The following is a 9,819-nucleotide window of genomic DNA, read 5'->3' as shown; positions in this document are numbered from 1 at the left end:
ACAACTCTGTTCTTCTCTGCAACTGGTCAGATGCCATCTGGAGAATTTATTTACTTCTAAGAGCCATGTTTTAAGAGGACATTAACAAAACTGCTGTGGGGGGTCAGATAAGGGCAGCTGGGCGGGGAGAAGGATCTAGGTATCTGTTGTCTGAGAAACCGAAGATCTGGGGAATACTTGGGGAGGATTATCAGAGCCCCGTTTGAGTGTCCGGAGAGCTGCTACATGGAAAGGGGCTAGGCTTGCCCTGTACTGTTCCAGAAGGCAGAATCTGAACCACAGGAAGTAATGTTATAAGGCCAGGGGCCTTGGCTTTGTTTAAGAAAGAACTTTCGATATGATTCTTTCGAGGAGGCTGGACTGAGCTGGGAGCTGAGTCCTCTGGGTCTGTGTGGGGCAGGGTCCATTAACAACTGCGGAGTCCAGGGTAGAGACAGCCACTGCGGCAGAGCCACGCCCAGTATTCAAGGGAGCACCATGCCAAGACCACAGGCCGGAACGGAGAAGGAAACGGGAGAGGGGCCAGGCCTCAGGAGCCAGGCAGAGAAGGATGGGGAGCGAGCAGCGTTGGCCCAGCCTCAGCTGGCCGTCACCCATCAGTGGCTTTATGGAATATGTGCAGAGCCATTATCTTAAGGAATCCAAGTTATAATAGAGGCCATGAGCTGGTCCCTGGCAAAGTCATTGTGTCAGGAAGTGTTCGGATTTTAGAGGAATCCAACAAATGCCTGGTGACCATCCATACTTTCGCTGGTTCAATTCTCGTTTTAATTTTTAATCATGGGAAGATACACATGACATAAAATTTACCATGTTAACTTTTTTTATAGTGTACCATTTTTAAACGTACACTTCAGTGGCACTAGGTCTATTCACAGTGCTGTGCAACCATCACCACCATCTCAGAACTCTTTGTACCTTGTGCAACTGAAACTCTGTCCCCGTTAAACATTAAGTCCCCATCCGCCCCTGGCAACCACCATTCTGCTTTTGATCTCTATGAATTTGACTTCTGTAGATACTCATATAACTGGAATCATACAGTATTTGTCATTTTGCGACTGGCTTATTTCACTTAGCATAAAGTCTTCGAGGTTCATCCGTGTTGTAGCAATATGTCAGAATGTCCCTCCATTTTGTGGCTGAATGATATCCATATATACTACATTTTGTTTATCTATTCATCACCCATCACTTAACACTTGGATCGGATCAACTGATTCAAAATTGGATCAATTTTGTACCAGGTCCTCTGGGAGGCACTGAAATTAATGATGACTTGGGATCCGCAAGGACCTCACAGTTACTCAGGAGTAGGGGAAAGGGCTGGGGAGGGGAGTGAGAATGTGGCGGATATGTAAACAGATTTTAATAACAGCTTTTGAATAATAATAATATGATGAAAAGTCTGTACAGGATATAGCGGGTACACAATGAAGGGAGACATCAGCTCTGGGGGTGCTGCAGAGGGAAGGGTGGGACTCTTTCTTAAAGAGGCAATGTCTGAGCTGATGAGATCAATAATGCTAGAGAATCTGTTTTGGAAAGCTTGCATCTTAACTACGTTGTAGCCAATGGCTCCTGAAAGCTGCATTAGTTGCATCGAACTCCTTGGAATGGATGTTAAAAAAAAAATTGATCCCTAGTTCCCAAGCCACGAATTCTGATTTGGTGAATCTAGGGTGGAGGGCAGGAGTCTGTATTTTAAGCAGTGTCTCCTGGTGGTTTTGATGGACCAGTAGGTTTGGTAGGCATTAGGGAAACAGTGAAGGTTGGCAGATCGGGTTTGCTTCTCTGACTTCACTGCGGAGGGGGCAGGGACAAGGAATCAAAAAGAACCCAAGGTAGAGAAAGTACTTCCAGACCATTGGTGCAATATTCCAAGGACTGTTGATGCTGAAGACGGCATGCATGGTCCATTCATCCTTCCATTCATTCAAATGACGTTTGGTACCCACCTACTACTTGTTACTTGGACTAGACTCCACTGAACATCCCTTCCATTTCTAAGATTCTATACCTATGGGTTATATTAAAAGATGCTTTGACCAACAGAACATGGCAGAAATGAAGTTGAGCCTTGTATGTAAAAAGTTGTAGCTTCTTCTCTTCTTCCTCTCAGAATCCTGCTGCTATGTCAACATCCTGGACTAAACTGTTATGAGCAACCACATAAAACAGAGAAAAGCCATTTCAGTTGCCCCGGGAGATGATCACAAGTGTATGAGATCAGAGGAAAACTGCCCAGCTGATCCCAGCCAAATTGCCAGCCCACAGAATTAAAGGGCCAGATGGTTGTTGGTTAAGCCACGAAGTTTGGGGGTGCTTTGTTATGCAGCAGAAGCTAACTGATACACTCCTGTTAGCCCTAGGGCTTTTATGCATGTTGTTCCCTCTGGTTGAAACACTGTCCCCTCTATCTTTGCCTAATTAACTCTTATTCATCCTGGCTCAGAAAAGTTTTCCCTGATCTTGATTAGAGTAAATCCTTCCATTTTTTTGTCTCAAATCACACTTTTTGCCTCTCTGGTATCACGGCTATAGTGTAACTTTACATTTGTCTTTGTGTATTATTTGATTATGGCCTTTCTCCCTGACTGGACTATAAGCTTTCTGAGTTAAGGAATAATATCTGTTTCATTCACCATTACATTCCAGCACCTAGTACAGTTAGTTCCTAGCACATAGTAGGTGCTCACCCAAGATTTGCTAAAAGTGAGACAATGTTATAGCCCTGGAAGAAACAAGCCTTTGGGGGGGTCTCCTTTAAAATAATACCCCTCACACCAGTCCTCTCCTCCCACTATCATGGGAATTAAGAGCTAGGCAAGCTGCTCTATGAGAATGCATTTTATAATTTTTAAAGGACTGTACCAACATTAATTCTTAATCGTGAGTGTGATTATTCTGGGGTGGCAACAGCTGGATTTGGGGGAATCCTCTCACTCTCTCATTTTCCTGAAATGTCCCCAGGCAGTTTTCTAGAAACTACCATCAGTTAGATAAGCAATTTATAGGCTGAAAAGTCTTGCATGGTGTTAAAACATAAATGTGTAAATATCTCTGTCACTATAATCTCCGGGCTGGTTGGTTAACTGCAGAATTTGGTGATAATGATGCCAATGCTGTGTTCAATTAAAGACTATTTACAAAACCACCAGGGAAGAATTTTCTACTTTTTCTAAAACAGTGGGCGCTGACTAGAGGTACCGTTATTTTACAGAATAAATCTATGGCTCAGATGTACCATAAGCTCCTCAGATTGGGAGTCTGCAAATTCCATGCTCTGTTTTGATCCTTGGAGCTCAGTTTGCAGCAAGAGAACACGTGGCTGATAGCGAATCACCTCAAAGACATATCCTCTGTGCGCAACTTTTCCGAGCCTCAGTTTCTTCATCTGTAAAGTGTATGCATGAATAGTCTTACCTCCTGAGTTTATTTTGAGATTAAATGAGATCATCGCTGGAAAGTGCCATTAGAATCATTAGAGCAGCATCAGGCGTAGCGTAAGCACTGAACACATTGTAGCTCTTATTGGTCATTATCATCATCGTTGCTCTTATTAACACACACAGCTGCTTCCACCTGGCACAAGGGACCAGCTTGAGAAGGCTTCTCTGAAATCCTCCTTGCCCGATGTTGCTCACTCAGGAAGTGAGTTTTCTCACATAGCTGATGAGTGGTGATGTTCCGCAAAAGGTACAAGCTTTCATCCATGAGACGCCATGCGCTGGCGCTCTGACAGGTGCTGAGTGTGTAGACGTAAATAAGAGAGTCTCCGCCTGCAGGGTCTGCAGGGGAGAGGCAGCGCACTGCGGTACCTGCTCCACCGGCACCGCCCTCCCCCGATGTATGGGAACACAGATGAGGGGCAGACCCTACCCCAAAGGTCAAGGAAAGCTTGCTCTGGGCTGCCTGAGGTTCCCAGGTGGAGAGGAGGGTGAAACTTCTAATACCTGCACACAAAAGGGGAGAGGACGTTCCTTCCTTAAGAGATTGTTGCAATGACTCACTCGTCTGACCCTTTTATCTCAAAGCTCCACTATAGCTGGAAATGAGGCTTTTAAAATTAATAACCTCAGGACAAAAAGCATTTTCACTGATGTTTAACATCTCCGGAGGAAACGCCTTTGGGTGTGCATCGTACAAGCCCCTTGCAGGTGCAGCTTTTGCAAAGAGGGGGTTTCATTAACACTGTGATGGGAAAGGCCTCATCGCATCTCACATTCTTGTGACCTGGGCTCAAGTATGGTGGCTCCAGGATTGACAATGACTAGGTATAGTACAGTGGCCAGGTTTTCAGGAAGAAACACTTCCCCGGGCATTAGGAAATCTGGATTCTGTCCCTGCCCATCCTGCTCAGGCATGTGCGATCCTGCTCCAGTCACTGGCTTTTCTGTGAGTTGGCAAGTGCAACTCAGCGTTTGATAGGTATTCACAACTCAGGCGAGGAATCACTGCTCATGCAGGCTTCTCCTCTCCCCCCCACCCCCACCTCTGCTGGCTCTTTCTCTTGCTCTCCCTACTGGAAAACAAACAAACTAACGAACGAACGAACGAACGAACAAACGAACGAACGAACTAAAATCCTCCCTGGAATTCCTCTAAGCTTCATGTCACTATTCCATCTCTCTCCCCTTCATTACTCTGTAGTTTGGCGGGTGGGGGGGAGGTGGTGAATAATAATACTGTTACCACAATTGAAAGAAAAGAAAAAAAATACTGATTATTTAGTATGTTCAAGCACTTTTATGTGGCTTAATTCATTTAATCCTGCTAACAACTTTATGGTATGGATACTTTGGCTATCCTCATTTGATACCCAGGAAACTGAGGCTTCACACTAGGGAAAATCACGGTGAGTAGGTGAGCTGGAACTTAAATCCAGCTACTGACTGCAGTGTGAGCTCGCGTGTGCTGCCCCTACCTCCCTTTCTTCCCTTACGTCTTCTCCCCACCCCCATACCATGTTTTCTTCTCCAGGCCATGGGTCTCCAGGTGGCCCAAAGAGGAACCTCTTGTAGTGGACGTTTGTTTGGTTTTGGTGCCTAGTATCCATTTCCTCTTCCTCAGTGCACTGGGTTTCCTGTGGAATTGGCTCTTGCCCGTTGGCTCTTGTCCTGTGGGGCTGGAACCAGAATCCTTGCCTCCTCCCGGCTAAGGGACAGGGGAATGACGCAGGCTGGAATCTGAATGGTAAGCACCAAGGCCGGGGAGGCTGGAAGAGTTTGGCATTTTGTCCAGCCCATCTGAGTGGGTGCCAACAAACTCAGTAATCAAGGTAAAAAAGTATTTGAATGCACTATTTTGTGAAAAGAAGAATTAATATAAAAATGGCAAGATGAAACAATGTCAGAGTTTTAAATCAAGACAGGGTCAGTACGACTGAATTTTCCTTTTGCTTGGACTGCAATGCACCTCGACCTGGTGCCGCTAAGCACCCTCCCTGCCCCCATGGGGCCTCTGCGTCTGGCCTTCCAGCCTTTCACACCTCTGTTCCACTGGCCCTGATGGATGCACAAGGGCATTTGGGCTCCGCGTTTGCTCACGCGGTCCTCTCTTCACGGGAAGTCCTTTTTCCACTTGCTGACACGCTCATCCTCCTTCACCGGTGTGCTTCTCTCTGTGTCGGTTTGTTCATCTATAAAGTGGAGATAATAAGTAGTACCTGAGTCATGGCCTGTTGTGAGGATTCAATGAGCATTCATGTCTATGTAGCGCCTGACCCAGGTGAGCACGCAGTCACTGAGTCGACATCCTCATCATTCCACGATACGGCAGTCTGCTGACATGCCTCCCACCACCCACACTGCTTCACGTGGGCTAGATGAAAAATGCACAGCTACTTCCTTGTCTACATCACTAGCACTCAGATCTCAGGTACAGACAGACTCCTCTTCCTCCAGCTGCGTGGTAAATTCAGCTGTTTCTCGGGGCTCTTGCTTACACCTCCTTCTTTCTATCTCCTCTCTCTCTCCAGGCCATGGCCTAGATGTCTACAGCCTCGAGCGTGCCCTGTTGTCTGTGTTACATCTGTGACATCCATACTCCAGGCCCCAAATTCCAAATGCTGGCTAGATGTCTCACCTGGGCCTACGGACCAGTGTGGATATTACCCATAATAGTAAGTGACGATTGGATGCTGACTGCGTGCTTCATACTGAGTTAATGCTTTGCATGCGTGAATTCTTTTCATCCTCTCCAAAACCTCATTTTACAGAGGAAAAACAAAACAACCATATAACCAGCGAGCGAGCAGGATGTGAACTCAGGCCACCTAAAGCCGCAACTGGGAAGAGGTGCTTCTGCTAAAAAAGATTATCCAAAGTTGTACCTTTTCAGCAACAATTTTTATATGATGTGTGGAAAAGATGACAGGAGAGAGGTTCTCTCCTTGGGGCCATTTTGCCCCTAGGGGACATTTTGCAATGTCTAGAGATATTTTGCTTGTCACAACTGGGGGATTGCTACTGGCATCCAGCTGGTGGAGGCCAGGGATGCTGTTAGATGTCCTGCAAGGCACAGGAAGCCCCCGCGATAAAGAATTGTCCGGTCCAATATGCTGATAGGGCCAAGGATGAGAAACCCTGCATTCGAGAAATCGCTATAAAATAAAACTATGAGAAGCTAGAAAAGGGTTTTTGGCTTTTTAGGTAATTACTCCGCCACTCACCCACTGTGCGGGTTTCGTCTGTCTCCCCCTCCCCATCACCCTCAAGCCCACCACCCGCTCCTGCAAAGCCGCAGACTCTAACCCGCCACCCACACTGCCTTCCCAGCGCAGAGCGAGCGCAAACAGGAACTCATTATCTTCCTCCTCAAAACCTGCCCCTCCCCTGCTCTTTCTCATGGTTATAAATACCACCCTCCTCCTCCTCCTCCTCACAGGTGAGCACCATTGTCCCCACCTTGCATGTTCTCACCACCGCCCCCCACTCTCCCTCCAACCAGCAGTCACCAAGCTGTGTCGGTTCTGGTTCTCCTGCTCATCCTCGCCTTCCTACTTCCCTAGCCCACTTTGGGCCAAAATAGCTTCTTATGCTATTTCTTGTCCAGTTATGAGGCCGAAGTCACTTTTTATTCGTGTACTTTCGAATGAATTCATTTCACCCAGAGCGTGAATTTCATGAGGAATTAAACATAGGGGGTCTTTAAAAGCCCACCTAACTCCTAGTCTATAAATCCAGATAAGTTCACGAGGGAACCGGACAGCTCTCATCTCTCCCTCTGGCCCTCTCCCCCCGCAGACGGACCTGGAGGAGGTGGCCCTCCTCCAGGCCAGGGCTCGTCCCCTCCCACCCTGCTCTAGGTCCCATGCCCTCTCACTTGCACACAGTGCCTGTTCCTTCAGTGACCCCGCCCTTCCTCTGCATCCTCTCCCACTCTCCTGGGACCTTCCCATCAACCACAGATGCTCGCTCACCCACCCTTTTTAAAGAATCCGCCACCCTTACCTCCCACCAGCTAGATGGCCACATTTCTGAAGAGAGTTGTCTACACTTGCTGCCTCCCACGCACTCCTCACCCACTGCAATCTGGCTTCCAATCCCTCCACTCCATTGAGGCAGCTCTGGCAAAAGCTATCAGCCTTCTTGCTGTCAGATAAAATGACACTTGCTTTCCAACCCTTATTTGATTGAATTTTCTGGGGCGTTTGACAGTGTAGGCCGTTCCTTCCCTTTAGAAGCAATTTCGTCCCTTGCGCCTGGTTTTCCCTCTGCTTCCCTTCTCTGACCACTCCCTCTCACTCCTCTTCGTGGCACCTTCCTCCTCCGCCGCCTACGGTGTCCCTCAAGGGCCAATCCTGACTCTAGTATCTTTTCTACCATTCCCTATGAAATTCACCTGCAGCCTGGACACATCGCTTTGACCCCCGGGAAAGACAGCATAAGGCAGGGATCAGGAGCCTGGGCTCCAGATCTCTTCTATGCACTGTTTGGCCTTGGGCCAGTTACTCAAAACTCCCGTGCCTCAGTTTCCTCAACTGTAAAATGGCGCAAAGCTTTTTAGTCTCATCGCTTTCCACGTCTGAACGTACGCCATTTTCTCAGACTGCCGGACCCTATAGAATTACCCAAAGTTGATGTTCTCATGCCCAGTCTTTGCTCCGCCACTTAGGGGGAGCCTGATGAATATCTGTGCATAAATGAAGGAATGTCATCCTGGATTGGGTTTCTCCAGAAACAGATCTCGAGACAAGGAATTGAGTGCAGGTAAGTTATCTGGGAGGTAATTGATCCCAGGAAGGACAAATGAGGGAGTGAAGCAGGAAAAAGAGAAAAAGCGAAGAGAGTTACTGCCGGGGGCAGCTAGACTCAGTTCCGCTGGAGATCCCCGGAAAAACTGTGCTGGAAGCCCTTTGAGACTGTGTCCCCTTAGGGATGGGAGGCTGGGGCATTTCTCCACTGATTGGTTGGGGGCTGCCCTGGGGCTTTTGGGTACTTGCAGTCTGGGCAAGATCCCAGCCCTGGAGAAAAGGCCCCAGGCAGAGGCAAAGAGATGTGCACTAGAGGTGGACAGTTCCTCGGATAGATGACACAGATTGCAACTGCAGGTGAGCTTGGAGGTGCGTGCAGGGGACACAGAGCTGGGCATCGCCAGCATATGTGCTTTTTGCTTTGGCTAGCAGGCCAGTGCCCCCTCATCTAGCTAGATAAGGCCCACCCCTTCCTTGAAATTTAGTTCAAGGAAGTGTTTTCTAACCTCCTGCTATAGATTAAATGTTTGTGTCCCCCTGCTCCCCCACCAAATTCATATGTTGAGATCTCAGCCCTCAAAGTGCTGGTGTTAGGAGGTGGGGGCCTTTGGAAGATGATTAGGTCATGAGGGTGGAGCCCTCATGAATGGGGTTAGTGCCTTTATAAAGGAAACCCTAGGAAGCATCCTTCTACCATGTGAGGACACAGAGAGAAGATGGCGACCCGTGAACTAGGAAGCAGGGCCTCACCAGACGCCAAGTCTGTCCACACCTATCTGTGCTGCTCAGAAGTCGCTCCATCTATGATATTCCATTACAGCAGCCCAAACAGCCTAAGACACTCGCCGCCAAGCTGATTTAGGAACCCTTCCCCAGGTTCCCCACAGCCTCGTGACACCCCGGGTGGACCTCCATCAGTTATCACCTCGCTGCTTTCTAAGTAGAACTTCCTTGTCTTTCTTAGACAAGGTTTTTGAGCACAGCATAGGCACTTAACCAATGCCTTTTCTTGCATTCAAACCCACCTGGCCCAGGGCCCCGTGCAGAGTGAGTGGTCAATAAGTGTGGGCTCCTTCTTTACAGCTCCAAGAGTTTGGCATCTGACTTAGGAGAGCACTCACCGAGCAAGCACACAGTATGATGATACGATAATAGGTTCTTTAAATGAGCAGAAGTGCTGGGGGAGCACAAAGGAGGGAACAGTTAACTGGGACTGTACCAATGAGACTGCAGTTATGCCGTCTGACAGTCTTAATTACTCATAGTTTTCACTTTCCAGAACCACTAAGAGAGCCGTCCACGCTCCTCGCATTACCCTGGGCTTTCCCATCTGAGAGCCTCTCCGCCAAAGCAGGAGATACAGAGAGCTAAGAGGCAGAGTGAACCGGCAACTCGCATCTCGTCTACCCCTTGTGTTCATCTGACATGTCTTTACTGAGCGTCTCCTATGGGCCAGCACTGTTCTTGGCACTGGGGTCCAGGAGTGATGGAGACAAGCAGCAGCCCTGCTCTAATGCAGCGGGAGACAGATGATAAATAGGCAACCAGATAATCAGGATAAATTAAATAACGACGAGGGCTACAAAATAAAGGAACAGGGCATGTGATGCGCGGGAGAGGTG

The 9,819-nt window shown here is 48.0% G+C and overlaps 1 protein-coding gene across 3 annotated transcripts in view; it reads right to left on the bottom strand.

Annotated features, from left to right (window-relative positions):
• Positions 1-3,940: 3,940 nt before the first annotated feature.
• The window catches only part of LOC120588720 (translation initiation factor IF-2-like), an 8,728-nt gene continuing 2,849 nt past the window's right edge, over positions 3,941-9,819 (bottom strand). Inside the window, exons 2-3 of one of the 3 annotated variants that reach the window (XM_039845877.1) lie at positions 4,967-5,641; positions 3,941-3,956 (exon numbers count right to left, since the gene is read on the bottom strand). The gene's annotated coding sequence lies outside the window, so the exon portion shown is untranslated. Of the gene's footprint in view, positions 3,957-4,739; positions 5,642-7,454; positions 7,854-9,819 lie in introns of those variants that run through there. The other 2 variants (XR_005649294.1, XM_039845876.1) reach the window with 2 other exon arrangements.

The sequence above is a fragment of the Pteropus medius genome, unplaced genomic scaffold (genome assembly GCF_902729225.1).
Source record: "Pteropus medius unplaced genomic scaffold, Ma_sr-lr_union100, whole genome shotgun sequence".
NCBI lineage: Eukaryota > Metazoa > Chordata > Mammalia > Chiroptera > Pteropodidae > Pteropus > Pteropus medius.
The sequence above is the reverse complement of the archived record's forward strand: the minus strand, read 5'-3'. Positions and strand labels throughout refer to the sequence as shown.